The 16,679-nt window shown below is 40.5% G+C and overlaps 1 pseudogene; it reads left to right on the forward strand.

The window, feature by feature from the left end:
* Positions 1-2,692: 2,692 nt before the first annotated feature.
* LOC149256413 (alpha-galactosidase 1-like) lies at positions 2,693-5,474 on the forward strand (annotated as a pseudogene).
* The last annotated feature ends 11,205 nt before the right edge of the window (positions 5,475-16,679 follow it).

Consider the following 16,679-nt stretch of genomic DNA (forward strand, 5'->3'; position numbering starts at 1 on the left):
CTCCAAATGAGGAATGGTTTACATTTTTGGATTCAGCATGGAAAATCACGACTACTGGTGTACGGGCAAGAAATTTTGACAAGTTTTGGGTCTCCTAAAGGTCAAAAAACACCCAAAAATGGCCTCTTTGTCACTTTTTGGACACGCAGAAAGCAGTCTTGGGAGAATTAAGTTTTGGAGGGGCAAATGAGCTTCAAATTTAGAAATTCTAGTTGGGTTGGAAAGTAGACAGGACAAGATTTCCAACAAGCCCACTTGGGCACATTTTGGACACCTAAAAGTACCCCAAAACAGGCTCCAAAGTGGCGCGACACACAGGGAATTTGGCACGGCGCATAGGGGAAAAAACGACCAAATTGCTCCCGTTTCGTGAAATTTCGGGTCGCGACTTCTCCAAGTGGGCCCGGTCATTTACTCTTCAGTTTTTTGGTACCAAGGGTGCCTTTTAAAGAATTTTCTCTCCAGGTGGGCATTTATGTAAGTGGCAAAAGAATGCAAAGGGTCACCCCAGCCAAATGTCATGCTTGAGAGCGTTGCACCTATAGCTGATGGTTGGCTCTCCATCTCCTTTTTGATTTGATTTGAGTAACTTCCCAACCCCTGGGCGTTCCATCTCTTCTCTACACTTTCTATATATTGTAAGCAAGTTATTTGCAAAGGGTTGGTTGGCTTGTAACTTCTGGGAGACTGTGGGAAAGAAACTCTGTTTCTCCACTGTGTATTTTTTGACAGAGAATTAATGAAAGGCAACAGCTCTGTTTCATGATATTCTTATGGTTGTGAGTGTAGAAAATGTGTTCTTATGTTCCATATGTATCTTGTTATGTTTTATAATTCATTTCATGTTTCATTTCAGTGAAATTTTCTAAGTGAGATTAGGTAGAATTCAATTTATATTGCTCTGCCTGTGGGAAAATTTCATGTGCAGTGTTACTCTTTTGTTGAAAAGGATTCATGCGACCATGCCCTTTTCACTCTCTCCATCAATCTTTCCGTTCCACATCACCTTAAGCCGAAATTGCTGCGTTTTCTACCTACCTTGCCTTATGGAATAATCTGTGCCTTCATATTCGATTCTCTGTTCTTTGCTGAGCGCCAGTCCCATATGCATCCCAGAAGCTCGGTCATTCATAAAATTGTTTTCAAAATCCCTTTTCACTTACTAGCCTAAGGTAAATATTTCATTGTAAGTCATCTTAGACCCTTTTGCTTATCCATCCACTGAACGTGACTCGGAGAGAGCCCTCTCCTGCTCTGGTAGGGCTAGCTACCAGACTGAGCGTGGTTTGTGGTTACCCTAATTTTTTCCTTCTTCAGCCTAAGGCATATTTAGGTGCTAACATAGTGGCGACCATACTGGGGAACAAAATGGTTTACTTGTAGATTGTTTTTCCCCAGTACATATCTCAAGTTCAGAGCTGATTGTTGATGGTGAACAACGATCAGACATAAGAAGACGACTGAAATCATTCACCTGGCAACTCCATTCACTAAATAATCCATGCAATCAATCCTTCATGGTGACTCCACTGCAGAGGGATCAGTAGCTTTGAGATTTCTTAAGATGGATCGGATTACAAGAAGATACGCTCCCATGAGCCGAGATCACATCCCAGGTTTTCCAAATAAAATGCCCAAGGTAGATTGGTCAAAGAATTTTCCTGTGTTCAGAAATGTGGAAGGTAATGACGCTGCTCTTCATCTGGTGAAATTTCACATTCATGTGCATAAATTAAAGATCGATTTTCCTGAAGACTGTTTGATGAAAATGTTTATGGCTACTCTGGAAGACGAAGCCCGATCTTGGTATGAAAGTTTGCCACCTGCTTCCATTTATTGTCTAAAGGATTTTCATTCAATATTCTTCGAGAAGTATAAAGAATCTTATCCATCATTAAATCTAGTTCATGACTGTTGCAAACATGCTTCTACTTTTATTGAAAGCCTTGAAAAATATTATGATGATAATTTCATGGATGATGAGATCATGGAAGCCCTGTATGAAAATCCCTTTCAGCAGCGTAAAGACGATCATGAAAATTTGCAGCATAATCAAGATTGTAGTACGGTGGAAGATGAAAGAATTCTGCATCTTGACAATCAACATGAATTATATGAAATAGATCAGCAGGTTGAAGAGTTCCATATGGTTGAAGTTGATGAAAGAAAAAGTGTCGGTTCAGATCTGTCAATAGAAGAAGACGGCATGCAAGTAAGTTCAGTTCTAATTTCAGAATGTGATAATGTCAGGACAGCTATTTCAGTTCCAGATTCAGACTGTGATGACCAAGAATGCCTAGTACAGAATCCTATGAAAGAGAACTCTGCTGCTGAAATCATCTGGGATGAAGAAGAAAAAGTTTTGGATCCAAATGTTCTCAGTTCATTAGAATACAACCTTCATGAGGAGGTAATCCAGTCAGTGTATGAAAAACAAGATCAGAGCTTCATTCAATACATTCACACCACAGAAGATCAAAACATTCAGGATTTCCATTCAGATTCCTCTTCATATGTTTCATGTGTTGAAATGTTTTTCCAAGAAGATATCTGCTCATCTACCTGTTCAGAGTTTTTTGAAGCTCAGGAGCATAGTTTTACTGAAGCACATGATGAAGGAAGATCATAATTTGAAGCAAAGGACACCTTGTTTCTTCAGCAGGAAGAAAATCATCATGTTCTTCAGGATCCAATGGCAGATTTACTGCAGTTAGCCGTGAAGGTGATTATTGCAGTATTCAGTGATGAAGGAGATCAGGGTCAATTAGTTTTTTGGATGCCCAGTTACAAGTATCTATTGTTGACCAGAAGATCTGATCAGGAGAATCAATCAAGGAGGCATCTACTTGATTGGTTACATTGGAAGACACATTACACATGATTGTACATATTGCATTAGTACGCAGGTGGCTGTCATCTTGATTTGAAACCCTCGAATCTTGATGGACTGCTGCCATTGAACAAGCTTTGTAAATACTTGTTTTAGTTAAGTCAGTCATGAGTCATTTCCTTTTGCATAGAGTCAAGTTTTTCAGTCATTTCAGTTTGCATTGAGTAAGTTTCAGTCAAGTTTCAGTCAATAAATTGAGTCATGTTGGTTTGTCGGAATAATGGACTCCATAGCCCAATGGACGAAGGCACTGTCTGCTCACCCAAAGATCTGCAGTTCTTGGCACCTCCAAGGAGCTGCCATCCCTATTGGAGCCAATGTTAGTGTCAGTCTTTACAACCTTCCTCCAGTGATCAAACATTCTCTTACAAAGTGATTTTAATGTGTCAAGGTCAAATTTTGTCATTTCAGTGAGTCTTCAAGCAAAATTTGGTCACTAGGCATTGGGTCTAGGGTTTGATTTTACCCTTGTCAAAGTTGTCCAAATGTCGGTCCATGTCACAGTTCAGCTGAGTGTACCATCATTCAGAGAGTTTTCATTATCATGTCAAGTCCCACTGGGTCATTTTACACCTTGTTCATGCTTCAGTTGTGCCTAGGTAAGGTCATTTCCCTCTCCTAGGGTTTTGAAGGCAATTTCTCTTGGACGGCCAAATCATCGGAAAAACTTGTATCCAGATGTTCATACACCTTCCCCTATCCTTAAAGTACCTTATCAAACACTTCCCATCGCTGAGATCCCCCAAATTCTTCATTTTCGCACAAATCCTAGTTTCTTGCTACAACTTGGCAATTTTCTAGGTTGGACCTGTGTTTTGCCTTTTTGGACCCCTTCCCCTCACTCAATCTCTGAGATTACACTTTCCCCTACTTCCTAACATCCCTCCCTACTTCCAAAAATTTCCTCAATAATTTAGAAACTCCCTATCCCCTTCATTTCGCTTCATTTCGACAAATCCCTTGTCACACACATCGGGATAGGTTTCAATAAAATGCGATTTATGAGAAATAAAAGATGAATTTGGGAAAACTGAGAGCGGTTTTTGTCCAAAACATGCCAAGGAAGAAAAACCTCCTTCACTTTTTATACAGGTATTATGGTTTTGGAGAAATCGCAAAAATATAGTTTCCTCGGGAGAATTGATGCACCTCTGAAGTGACCTTGGAAAAATCAAATTTTCTCCTAGATCAGTTGGCCAAATGAATTTCTAGATGAGTCAAATGATAACTAGACACAAATATATTTCCAATGAGCTACCATGAGCTCAATTTGGAGTTGAGGAAGGCATTCAAAAGTTGACTGTAACAGCACTCTGCCTTTAGGTAGCCTCATTTGGCACATTTTGACCAGTCTTGGGATATTTGATTTTTGACAGGGAAAATGAACTCCAAATTGAAATATTCTAGTTGGGTTGCAAATTAGACTCAAATACCTTTCCAACGAGCTATCCTGAGCCCAATTTGGACACTGGGAAGGCCTCCAAAATTCACCTGGAAAAAAGCATGACGCACAGAGGGAGCGCGGCGCACTGGGAGAGATTTTCCAGTGTAAATTTACACTGGCGCGGCGCACATGGAAGGCGCAGCGCATATAGCCAGGAAAGCATGAAAATTATAAATTCACTCAAAAATCTCCTAAGTTCACATTGATACAAGTTTCAGAAGGTGATGTTCAGGAAGATATTCCACCAAGGGGATGGAATTCATATGACTCGTTTTCATGGATTACCTCCGAAGAACAGTATGTACAGAATGCTCAGATTGCTTCCCAAAAGCTGCTACAACATGGTTATGAGGAAAATAGAAGAAGGATAATCTCAAAATTCTCTAGGATTTGATATCTTAGATTAATGGGGAAGGCCAATCCCAGATCCCACAAGATGGCCATCTTCAAAAGGAGGCAAAGGGTTCAAAGAGGTTGTAGATAATGTGCATAAGATGGGTCTCAAGTTTGGCATTTATGTCAAGCATGGAATTAGTACTCAAAGCATTTGATGCTAATACTCCAATCATGGGATCCCAGGGTGTCCCTTATGAAGAAGGTGGGAAGATTTGGCATGCTAAAGACATTGGTCTAATCAATCAAACTTGCTACTGGATGCCTGCATGTTCATGAATGTTCAAACTAACCTAGGAGCTGGGAGGGCTTTCCTCATATCATTATATACACAATATGTTGAATGGGGAGTTGATTTTGATCTTAAAAGAGCTTGATAATCCTATGGTGTACTCTCTCTCACCTGGAAGTGACGCTACACCACAAATGGCCATGCAAATAAACTCTTTTGTCAATATGTATCGAATAACAAATGATGATTGGGATAACTGGAGCGAAGTAGAGTTCCACTTCCATGTGTCAAGAGATTTTGCTAAATCTAATTTGATAGGAGCAAATGGTTTAAGGGGGAAGTCTTGGCCAAATTTAGACATGCTTCCACCTAGATGGTTAACTGACCTTGGTGTAAAAGAAGGTCCACATTGCTTCAGCAACCGTAATTTGGATGAACAAATAACTCAGTTGACTCTATGGGGGATGGAAAAGTCTAGACTCATGAGGAGGAGACCCACAGTGATTCACCAATAGAGGTACATGCACCCAGGAGGCCTCATAGAGCTGGCAAAACATCTGTGAAGACCAATAGGCTGCCTAAAGAAGCCTAAATGAAAGGACACCTATTCAGCAGGAGATAGAGGCTAATTGAGAGGTTTGGCTCGAGAGGATCCACATCCACTTAGAGAAGTTGTTGACGAAAGCAAACAAAGACAGGGACATGCTCAGGCACATGAAAAATCACTATTGGGCACAAAACAAAGTTTGCAAGGCACGAATAAGGAATTTGAAGGCAAACCTAAGGAAGGCATCAAAAGGGAAAAAGAGGCAAAAGAGCAAGATCGGCTTCGAATCTTGGCTGAGGCTTCCTTGGCACATCATAGCACCCCATAGAGAACCTCCAGCCCAAATTTCAAGGAATTTGGGGAATTTTTGGTCGCATGGTAATTTTTTGGGCAAAAAACAGGGATTTTCTCCCTGTGCGCCGCGCCACTGGCGCGACCCTAAAATTCTAGAACTCCAAATGAGGAATGGTTTGCATTTTTGGATTCAGCATGGAAAATCACGACTACTGGTGTCCGAGAAAGAAATTTTGACAAGTTTTGGGTCTCCTAAAGGTTAAAAAACACCCAAAAATGGCCTCTCTGTCACTTTTTGGACACACAGAAAGAAGTCTTGGGAGAATGAAGTTTTGGAGGGGAAAATGAGCTTTAAATTCTGAAATTCCAGTTGGGTTGGAAAGTAGACAGGACAGGCTTTCCAACAAGCCCACTTGGGCACATTTTGGACACCTGCAAATGCCCCAAAATAGGCTCCAAATTGGCACGATGCACAGGGAATTTGGCGCGGTGCACAGGGGAAAAAACGACCAAATTGCTCCCGTTTCGCGAAATTTTGGGTCTCGACTTCTCCAAGTGAGCCTGGTCATTTACTCTTCGGTTTTTTGGTACCAAGGGTGCCTTTTAAAGAATTTTCTCTCCAGGTGGGCATCTATCCAAGTGGCAAAAGAATGCAAAGAGTCACCCCAGCTAAATGTCATGCTTGAGAGCGCTGCACCTGTAGCTGATGGTTGGCTCTCCATCTCCTTTTCGAAATGATTTGAGTAACTTCCCAACCCCTGGGCATTCCATATCTTCTCTACACTTTCTATATAATGTAAGCAAGTTATTTGCAAAGGGTTGGCTGGCTTGTAACTTCTGGGAGACTGTGGGAAAGAAACTCTGTTTCTGCACTGTGTATTTTTTGACAGGGAATTAATGAAAGGCAACGGCTTTGTTTCATGAGATTCTTGTGGTTGTGAGTGTAGAAAATGTGTTCTTATGTTCCATATGTATCTTGTTATGTTTCATAATTCATTTCATGTTTCATTTCAGTGAAATTTTCTAAGTGAGATTAGGTAGAATTCAATTTATATTGCTCTGCCTGTGGGAAAATTTCATGTGCAGTGTTACTCTTCTGTTGAAAAGGATTCATGCGACTATGCCCTTTTCACTCTCTCCAGAAATCTTTCCATTCCACGTCACCTTAAGCCGAAATTGTTGTGCTTTCCACCTACCTTGCCTCACGAAATAATTTGTGCCTTCATATTCGATTATCTGTTCTTTGATGAGCGCCAATCCCATATGCATCCCAGAAGCTCGGTCATTCATAAAATTGTTTTCAAAATCCCTTTTCACTTACTAGCCTAAGGTAAATATTGCATTGTAAGTCATCTCAGACCATTTTTCTTATCCATCCACTGAGCGTGACTTGGAGAGAGCCCTCTCCTGCTCTGATAGGGCTAGCTACCAGACTGAGCGTGGTTTGTGGTTACCGTAATTTTTGCCTTCTTTCAACCTAAGGCAGATTTAGGTGCTAACAGGCCACATCACCATCTAACTCCTCCTCAGAGAAAGGAGTAGAATGGTTGTCTGCAGAGTTGATGATAGACTAATATCTAAGTTCTGCTGTAGACATAAGAAATTCCATTCCACCAACTTGTCCTTCATCTAATGTGGTCATAGGTGAAGGCAAAGTCCAAGGGTCTGAAAAATAATGAGCTTGGAAGAACTCTTCCCGTGAAGACTCCTTGGATGACGAAATGACATTGATTCTAGAAATAGGAGAGGGAAAATCAAATGTACCCATCAATGAAGAATACATCCCAACTCCCAGATTTAGTAGGCAGATGAGGGTTATCCACTAAGGGAATAGTAGAATTTGAAGTTGCTCGAGGATCAGCTGGAGAGTAATCCAATTGATCAACCTTAACAATTTTCCCCTCATGAGGAAAGCAAATGACACGAAACAAAGTCGAAACGACAACATCCATCTTGTATACCCAGTTCCTTCCTAAGAGGAGATTGTAATCTAGGTTAGCATCAATGACTTCTACTTCGAGATTAATGACCTTTCCCCCAACACATATGGGAAAGGCTGGGATAATCCCATGTGGCTTATGAGAATGCATGTCAAATGCTATCATGAGGGTAGGTGAAGGAAAAACTGAAGGAAATCCAATGGCCTTCCAACATGACATCGACATGATGCACGTGGAAGCTCCCTCATCGATAACAGTTCGAAAAATGTTAATTTTCTGGTAGGTAGAATTTATTTGAAAATCCATATGATGAGGGAGTCGCTTTTTGACATTAAGCATGTCAAAAGTGAGCACTAAAGAATTATTTGGATCAACTTCCCCTATCGCCAAAAGCAAAGCACTTTGTTGAGCTGGACACAACTGGAGTTTCTCTAAAGCGGACATAGCACATGGACTCTGAGCCAGATCCTCAACAATGGAGTAATTCTAGGCGGTCCTAGCATTAAGATTGATAGTCGCGTGCTTAGCGGAACCTTTCGGTATTCGAGGCATAGTTTCGACAGAGGGTCGCTCAATATGAAGGTCGGTAGTTCCGGGAGTAGATTTGTCCTTGGATGTTTCAGTTTCACCGTAATCATGTGACCGAGTGGCCACATGGACGTTAGAACCCATCATGAAAACATTTGATGATTTATCCCCTTCCTGGTTGCCCCCTGCAGAGGTACCAGGATTTGAATTCGCGCCAGCAAGCATCTGCTGCCCTTGGGGAAAAGGGTTGGTTAACACAACTTGAGAGCTAGAAGTCCCTTGCTGCCCTAACAAGCGTTGAGCATCTTGAATTTTTGGGCAGAGATGAGTTAAATGGTCTCCACTGCATAGCTTGCATGGAAACTTGACTTTCTTTCTAGACTCATTTCCACCCCCACCAGCATTATTGCTAGGTTTATTTGCATCAGCCTTCCCATCTTGACTCTTTTTCTTACCTCGTCCTTTCTTCTTCCCATTGGAATTTTGATTTCCCTTGGGGTTAGAATATTGGACGGTGTTAACGGAAGAGGGTTGAGAAGGCGAAGGGTTAGACAATGTGACCTAATTGGTAGGAGCAGTTTGTAAAGATAACTACTACAATTGGCTCAACAGGTTCACCACATTGGTGTCTATGGATCCAACGATACCATCCACATGGGGACCTAGATTTGACTTGGCTATATCATCCTTAGTCCTAGGAGCATCAGGCAATATTTTCTGTAGAATCCCAGACTAAGAGTAAATCAATTATAACTGCTGGGCCCTAAAAATAGCTTGCTCTTTAGAATAGACTCCAAACAGAGAGATATCCTTAGAGATCTTAGGTTGTAAGGATTTCAAAAACCATTCGAGACGGTATTCAGGAGGAATTTTGGCTTTAATGAGCCTCTTTCTTCGTCTCCATTCCTGAATCTGATAAGAAATGTGAGTTGCCGTATCCTGACGGAAATTGGTCGGAAGTTCGGTTCCGGCATCATAGTGGATGGGAAACTGGAAATGATTTAGGAAAATGTTAGCCAAATTGATAAACAATGTAAAGTTACCCCCTGGAAACTCTATATACCACTTGGCCACATTGCCAGTTAAGGTGCATTGAAAAAGTCTCAACCTAACGAGTCATTGATGAGGGAGTTTGATGAGCACCACAAATGTAATGTGGTTACATGGTCGCCCGGGTCTTCACCACCCTTCCCCTCAAACTTTGGAATGCTCGAAGGGAGTTTGGTTGGGACCGAAGGCCAGGCCGAATTGTATCTAATTGGATCATTTTTTAATTTCGTGAGATCTGGAAAATTCAACGTTGCTAGAAAAGGAAGCCTAGGAGGACCTTGGGGATTCCACCTAGATTGGGCGGAGTTCCCAAAGTTCTAGAAATATTGGCCTGGATTTTGAAAGGCACCAGGCTACCCAAAGTAACTAGCAGAACCTGCTAAACCAAAAGGTGACCCTTGTGGTCCAGCAAAACTCGGAGTTTGACCAACTCCAACCGAAACACCTCCATAACCAGCGAAGCTCCTTCCTAAAGCATTATAAGGAGTCGATAACCCCTGATAAGGGTTCCAATCAAAAGCTAAAGGAGGAATACTTCGAAACGACCTAACTGTGGAGTATGGCCTATTCTCTTATTGGCCAGAAAAAGAATTCCAAGTTCCTATGCCACTAACTGCAGGATTAGTCCAACCTTGAAAGTGATTACTGCCTTGACCTGTAGAGGAGAAATGCATAGATCCTATTGTCGGGTTGGAATGTGGTATATGACCACTTCCAAAAGGAAAACCCTGAAATGAAGCTGACCCACCCATCATGGATGTGGAGGCACTAAATGGGACTGACGGAATACCCTCTGAATGGGTGCCAAAAGGGAAAAATCCATAACTAGATGCATTGGCTTAGGAATTCCCACTCGTAGAAGGAATGGAGGTAGACCCAACTAAGGATGTGCTAGCAAAGATCCAAATAAAAAGAGGGGATGGAAATAGTTCCTCCCCCTTGTACTAATGTTGGATTCTGCATGGTTGTAGCACTTGTGGTAGAAGTTGTGCTTCTAGTGGTGGTCATTGAAGGTAAGTGCATGATATGACCTGGACTTGACGGTCTATGCATCAGAGTCCCAACGTATTGTAATACATCTGGATGACTAGAGGGTAGAGGAGATTTCGGAGCTACTAATGAATCTGGGAGTTCTTCTACCTCAATGTTATCTTCCAATTGAAAGAGAACTCGAGAAAGAACTAGGGTGTTCCTCTCTAGTTCCGTGGAAGTACCAGTCCTACTTTGAACACTAATGCCCTTGGGTGGAAGATCAATCCCCGATGCGTCGGCTGCCATGGGATGCAACCCACTGGCAGTATTACCTCTGCGCCTTCTGGGAGAAGGCTCCAAACTTGGTGGTGAAAGACCACAAAGTTTTCGAGACTGTCTAGGTGATCGGTCAGCCACTTTGAATATTTTATTAAGATCTAAATACGACTCAAGAAAAAATGAAAGCTAGGCCAACTAAGAGCACAGAGCACACACTAAAAAGTCCCTAAAAGATGTCAGCCAATCAAACAAATTCCAAGTATTTCCACTCTGGGTGATGAGGACCGGACACCAAAATACAGGAAAGTGAAGTAAGGGGCCTTTTGAAGATAGTCTGGGATAGTGACGGCCTAGTCCTACCAGCAAAGGTAACAGAGGAAGTTACGCTGACCTCCTAACAACAGCCTGTGTCGGTGCAAGGCCCCAAGATTCACAAGGGTGCCCTCCAAAAGTACTGCTGAGAGTGATACAATTTCAACCTCAGGTGCCACAGGATTCCCCTCCGCAGCCACCTATGTAGATCCCTAGGATTAGCAACTAAGGTTACCAACTCATGTCAAAATCCAAGTGGAACAGTCTTGAGGTAAGATCTAACAAGTAGGAGAGGGGTTATCTCTCTTCCTTATCTTTAAAAACCCTCGTGCTTAACTCCCATATCCGGAGCTTTCCTAGTCTCCCTAACGCTATTGGATTTGCACTCTTTATTCATACTTCTATGTTTGACAGTTTAAAGTGGCCTTGGAGAGTTTTCTCTTCACTCGCCTAATCTAAGGCCCTAAATATCCTAAAAAATTTTGGTGTGTCTAGATTGACAATATAAAAAGTTCTAGTATATTTTAGTTAGTGCTTGCTTTTAAATGGTTGTTCTTAAGTCAAGGGATAAATAGAAATGAAACTTGTGGTGTTTTCTGACACAAAAGAAATTAATAAAAACCAAACCATATGCAAATGCAATCATTTTGTTCTTCGATGAAAAAAATTTCTACCAAGTTCTAAGGAAATTCTAAGAAAGCAATAAATTTCTCTTTTCTTTTCTTTTAACAAGCTTCACACTCACAAAAATTAACAAATCTATGGATGCCCTAAAAGATGCATAAACTATGCTAATGCAATGAGTATATTATGATGCGAAAACTTAAGACTACTCTAAAGGAAAGAATGAAATTAATTTGTTTATCACTTCTAATTAGCCACTTAAGATGTTTAGATAGAATATAAGTTCCCCTAACTTGGATTAAATCCCCTAGGGTTTTGGGTCAACACTCTAGTAGAGAGGGGGTTATCTATATTAAAAATACAAGCATTCCACACAGTCATGATACTTAAATAAGCAAACTAAATGAAGAGAGGTGCACATGGGGGTCCTTCGTTTAGGTAGATCCAGCTAGGGTCCAAACCCTCATGGAGTTCCTTTCAATCCTTAGACCTGCAAAACAACCAATTCAAAGAAGCATAGCAATATATGGACCAAGTATCATATAGAAATCAACTTCATAACATATTGAAAGGTAGTTAGTTATACAATTGAAACAATTATTCATACGTAAACCATAACATTAATATCATATGCATGAAGAAGATTGATTTTGGGAACAAGACAAATGTTTCTTTATTGTAGATAACTAAAACAAAGCAAGGAATGATGTCACCTGAATCTTCTCTTGCTGGCTCCAATCAAAACCGTCCTCTGGATCCGTCCAATCCCAAGTCTTCAAAAGGCTCCTTCCATGACTCATACAAAGATATCTCAACTAGTGAAATAACATCAAAGCTCAAGGAAACAAGGGTTTCCTATAATGGGGGGAATGTTGGAAGCACAAGGATCTTCAGACCTAATCAGGGATAATCTTAGCAGAGTAATTTTCTCTCTATTCTCTCCTCCTTTATGCCTTTCCACTGAAGCCTTTTTATACTTCTCCCAAAGTAGTTTTTTAGTTGGAAATTCATTGGGAACAGTTGGACCACGGGAACTAATAGGTAATCAACAGGTAAAACCCATGACTTTCGCCCGAAATTAAGGAGATTTAATTTTTTAAAGTGTTTTAAGACATATACGCGGGTTGGGTATACACAGACCCACATACACACGTGTTTAGCTCAGGGAAATGTCATGTATAGGGAGTAAAACACTGTTTTTAAGTATTTGGACCAGGTTTGGAAGGAAGGGTTGCCCTAGGCCATAAATGCAACATCACAAACATCAAGAGTGAGATTTGGAGCTATAATAGACCGACGGCAAGAATATTTTCAGTACCTTGGAGGAGAAGGACCTCTAGATGCGCATCGAGATGGGTGATGATGGAAAGTATCGTGTTTCAGGTGAAGGTACGGTTGTGTTTCAAAGGGAGCATGGAGATCCTCTCACCCTGATTGATGTAAAGTATGGTGTCGAGTCTGAAGAAGAATCTTGTGTCCATCGCTATGCTAGAAGAAAAAGGCTATGATGTAGTCTTCAGTGAAGAAAAGGCATTCCTGAGGCATATTGGCACTAGACAGACCAAGAGGATTGGGATTCGAGTAAAGAATCTCTACAAGATGAAGGTAGACAACTGTGCTGCATTGAGTTCCAAAGAAGAGTTGGTGCAGAGCCAAGATGTTGGTGAGCTATGGCATAGAAGATTGGGCCACTTGCACAATGGGGCCTTGAAGATCATGCAACAGATTTCTACTAGACTTCCCAAGGGAAAACTGGAGCAAGTGGATACATGTAAACGTTGTACCTTGTGTAAGTATGTGAAATCTTCCTTTCAGGATCGAGACAGTAGAGATGGAGAAATCCTGGAGCAAGTTCATATAGATGTGTGTGGACCATTCTTTACATCCTCCACCGCTAAACAAAGGTACTATGTTATTTTTATTGATGATTTTTCTCATAGATGTTGGATCTACTTTATGCAGAAGAAGGATAAATTCTTATCAAGGTTTTGTGAGTTCAAAGCCTTGGTAGAGAAAGAATCTGGAAAGAAAATAAGGGCCTTGCAAAGTGACTATGGTGGAGAGTATGTCTCCCAACAGTTTGTAGTATCCCTGTGACCTTTAGGCCCCTGAACACCATTCGTATGTCCCTCAGATCAGCGAAGGATCCTATCGACCCTAAGGATATGAAGGGCGTTTATATGATCCCTTGTTCCTGTGGGACCCCCTATATTGGGGAGACTGGTCGCTCCATTAATCAGAGGATTAGCGAGCACGTAGCGGATCTTAAGCATAGGAGAGCTAAGTCTTCCGCTTTGGCTGAACATGCTGAGAAAACCAATCATCATGTTTGTATTGAAGAGGCCAGTGTTATTGCTAAGGTTTCACATTTTCATCATCAAAAATTCAGGGAAGCGCTTGAGATTGAAAAGAGACCAAGCAATCTCAATAGAGAGGATGGTTGGAAAGTCAGTAGGTGTTGGGTCCCTGCCCTCTCCTCCTAGTCGTTTTTTCGTCCTCTTTGGTTTTTTTTTTCTTTTTTTTTCTTTTTTTTTTCTTTTTTTTTTCTGATTTATTTATTATTATTATTATTATTTTTTTTTTTTTTTTTTATTTTTTTTTTTTAATTAATTTAATTTTTATTTTTATTTTTATTATTATTATTATTATTATTTTTAACTAATTTATTTTTATATTTATTATTTTTATTTCATTTTTTATTTATTTTTCGATTTTTATTTTTATTTTAATTTTAATTTTTTGTTTATTTATTTATTAGTTTTTATTCGCGTGATATTTATTTATTGATTTATTTTTAAGTCCCTGATGTGATCTTCTTGTTATTTTAAGGTCCTTTGTGACTATTTTTCTATTTTAATACCTATTATTTTTATATATTGGCACCCATTTCAATTATTTTTTGTATAATTCTTATAAATTGGCACCCCTTCCTGTTATTTTTATTTTTATATTCTAAGGTCCTTCATATAACTAATTTTTCCTTTCAAATTATAATCAGCTTATATTTTTAACTAATTTCCTAACTAGTATAACATCCTTTGATTTTCTTTATTATATTCTATCTTATATGATCCTTCATACAACTTAATTAACTTTTATTTATTAATTAACATACAATTTTTAATAATACTTTTAAATAAAATTATTTTATATATTACTTTATATATTTTATTTAGGCATTTAACTTATTCATTTATTATAAGGTCATTTATTTAACTAATTTTCCTTTTAAATTATTAATTTAATAATTATTTCTTAAACCAATTACCCTCAATAATAATTTATTTATTTTATACTAATTAAACTAATATAATAATTTTGACCCTGGTCCTAGAGTCAAACTAGCCGTTAGGCAAGGTAGCTGTTGGAGGCTCCGCTCAGACTATTTAACATGATGAGCTAGATCTGTTTCTTCAACTTGTCCTGACGATGAACCACACTAGTTGGTTCGAAACGCGTCGACATATGGTATTCCATGTGATTTTCGCCAAAGAATTTTTCTCTAACTTGATATGGATCACAGAAGCCTGAACTCTATTAGTTTAAGGACTTCTACACAGTAGAAGGAATTAAACGGGAGTTAACGGCACCCCATAACCCACAGCATAATGGGGTGGCCAAAGGAAGAACAAATTGATTATGGGAGCAGCTCAGGTGATGTTGCATGACCAAAGCCTACCACTTCATTTATGGGCTGAGGCATGCAATACAAAAATATAATTGAAGAACAGAAGCTCGCATCATATACTGGGAATGAAGACACCAATGGAGGCCTTTTTCGGGAAGAGATGAGATGTGAGTCACTTTAGGATCTTTGGATCATCAGTTTATTGCCATGTGACCAAAGATGCCTAGAAGAAGCTAGATCCAACAGCTAAGTTGGGGATACTTGTGGGGTACACTGATACACCCCACAACTATCGGGTGTTCTTGCCTACCAGTCAGAGGACAGTGGTACAAGAGATCTAAAGTTCAACGAGCAGAAATCCATGTGAGTGTGACTTGAGAGGGAGCTCAAGTTGCACGCAGAGGAGGAAATTTTGGTTCCTCAGGAGCAGGAGCCTCACACTAATGCATAATAGCCGCATGCAAAGGATCCAGGAGTGGAGACATCCACTCATGCAGAGTCTTCCAGAGATGGGTAGAAACGCTCAAGGGAAGCTGACAGATTGGTGATGGATGCGAGAGAGAATGTGGGACAACCATTCTCTCAGCACAGACAAAGTAGATCACCTGAGCTGTACACTGGTTACATGGCCCTGGTTGGGGAGTGTGTAGAGACCGAACCTTCTTCCTTTGAGAAAGTAGTGCAGCAGCTAGTTTGGGTTGATGCAATGGTGGAGGAGTATGACTCCATCGTTTGGAACTGTGTTTGGGATGTTGTCCCAAGGACAGAGGACAAGTCAGTGGTGAGTTCCCGATGGCTTTACAAGGTAAAGCAAGCAGTTGATGGTAGTGTTGAGAAACATAAGGCAAGGTTTGTTGCCCGTGGTTTCTCACATGTCGAGGGGATTGACTACGATAATACTTTTGCTCCTATAGCAAGGTACTCATCTATAAGATTGATGTTGGCACTGTAAGCTCATATGGGTTGGAAGATCCATCAGATGGATGTGAAGACTGCATTCCTCAATGGGAAGATTGAGGAAGAGGTGTACATTGAGCAACCTAAAGGTTTTGAGACCTTCAACCGTGAGTTGCATGTGTGCCGACTCAAGAGAGCTTTGTATGGGCTGAAGCAAGCACCTCGTGCTTGGTACACCAGGATCGACAGCTATTTCACCAGGTTGGGCTTCACCAAGAGTGAAGAGGATACGAACCTTTACCACATCATGGTAGAAGGTAAGCCATTGATCATTGTTCTTTATGTTGATGATCTGATATTGACAGGTGATGATCAGTTGATCAAGTCTTGCAAGGAGGACCTTCCAAGAGAGTTCAAGATGAAATACATGGGTCTTATGCACTACTTTCTAGGCATGGAAGTGTGGCGGAAGGATGGGGAAGTGTTTGTGTCTCAAGGCAAGTATGCCAATGAGATACTCAGGTGATTCCACATAGAGAAGTGTAAGCCCATGTAGACTCCTCTAGCTAGTAACTGGAGGAAGGAGGATGCTACTTAAGGTGAGGTAGTAGCTGCTACTGTTTATCGGCAGCTTGTGGGTTCATTGATG

The sequence above is a fragment of the Pinus tabuliformis genome, chromosome 7 (assembly GCF_031772625.1).
Source record: "Pinus tabuliformis cultivar Carrire ecotype Pingquan chromosome 7, CPIR1, whole genome shotgun sequence".
Lineage (NCBI taxonomy): Eukaryota > Viridiplantae > Streptophyta > Pinopsida > Pinales > Pinaceae > Pinus > Pinus tabuliformis.